This window comes from Gekko japonicus, unplaced genomic scaffold, assembly GCF_001447785.1.
Source record: "Gekko japonicus isolate JY-2015 unplaced genomic scaffold, Gekko_japonicus_V1.1 scaffold1335, whole genome shotgun sequence".
Taxonomy (NCBI): domain Eukaryota; kingdom Metazoa; phylum Chordata; class Lepidosauria; order Squamata; family Gekkonidae; genus Gekko; species Gekko japonicus.
In genome coordinates this window covers 54,332-55,676 of record NW_015162520.1, presented here as the reverse complement: position 1 = coordinate 55,676, position 1,345 = coordinate 54,332, and positions in this window count along the sequence as shown.

Here is a 1,345-nt window from a genome sequence, read left to right as displayed (position 1 = left end):
ACTACTAATAATAGTTATTACTAAGATATATTGCAAGGACCCCAGGCAATAACGTTTTTTAACATAAGCAATATGTTCCTTTTTCACCATCTGTGGCATCAGCTTTGTCTATAAACAGGAATAAAGTTATGTGACATAACTGTAATTAAGTCCCTTAATGACAATGCAGAAATGCAGCAATAATGAAAGAGCATGCTACTATACCTCATTTGACTGTTGCCATGTAATACTTTGACAAACTTTGAAGAGCACCAAATGTGGCAAAAATTTAGAAACAGCAAATGGAAGATTTGTCTCCACTTAACGTGAAGCTTCCTTCTCGGTGGTCCAGAGTGGAGCAGTCCTTTGGACTCCAAACTCCTGGGTTAGCTCCTCCCTCCTCCGAAGGCAGGGCCGGCAGACTCTTGAGGCACGGAGAGGGAGGGGCTTGTCCCTCAGATTCCCAGTCGAACTCCAAGCCCCAAGCCCCAAACTGTGAAAAATAACTGACAAGAACCGCTCCCAACGGGGAAGCTACTCTGACAATGACAATATACAGGACAACAATATGGCAGTCCCTAAGGAATGGGGAACCAACTCCTAATCCCCTAGAACTCCCCATGTCTGTCACACCCCTATACAGCGAGGAAGCGGACCCCAAAGAACCAAAACGGGCGGGAAGGACTGCTCCACTCTGGACCACCGAGAAGGAAGCTTCACGGTAAGTGGAGACAAATCTTCCATTCTCCGGTGGTCCAGGAGTGGAGCAGTCCTTTGGACTCCAAACTCCTGGGAGGTATCAAAGCAGTGCCCTCCAGGGTGGGTCCGTTCCGCTTCCCCGCTCACAGGGTGTGCTGCAGCACCCTACGGCCAAAGGCCGCCTCTGCAGATGCCAACTTGTCAATCTTGTAGTGTCTAGTAAAGGAATGAACAGACTTCCAAGTTGCCGCTTTACACACTATGTCCAGTGTGGGAAAAGCCCTATAAGCTGCTGAAGTGGCCATACCTCTAAGAGAATGTGCCGTTACTCCCTGAGGGGGTTCTAGCCCCCCAGCCTGGTATGCTAAACAGATACAACCCCGTATCCATCTACTTAAGGAGGAAGGAGAAACTTTCCTTCCCATGGCCTATTTCCTAAAAGAAAACGAACAAAGCATCAGTCACACACATGGACTTGGTTCGCGTTAAGTAAAAACTGAGCGCTCTCCTCACATCCAAACAATGCCACACTCTTCCCCAATAAAACTGTCTTAAATGTGAGTTCCTTAAGAGGGCATGTAGCCATGGGTTCAAATGGCTCCTTACATAATGCCTTAAGAACCAGATTAAGGTTCCAAGTGGGAAACCTATGTGCCACAGGAGGATT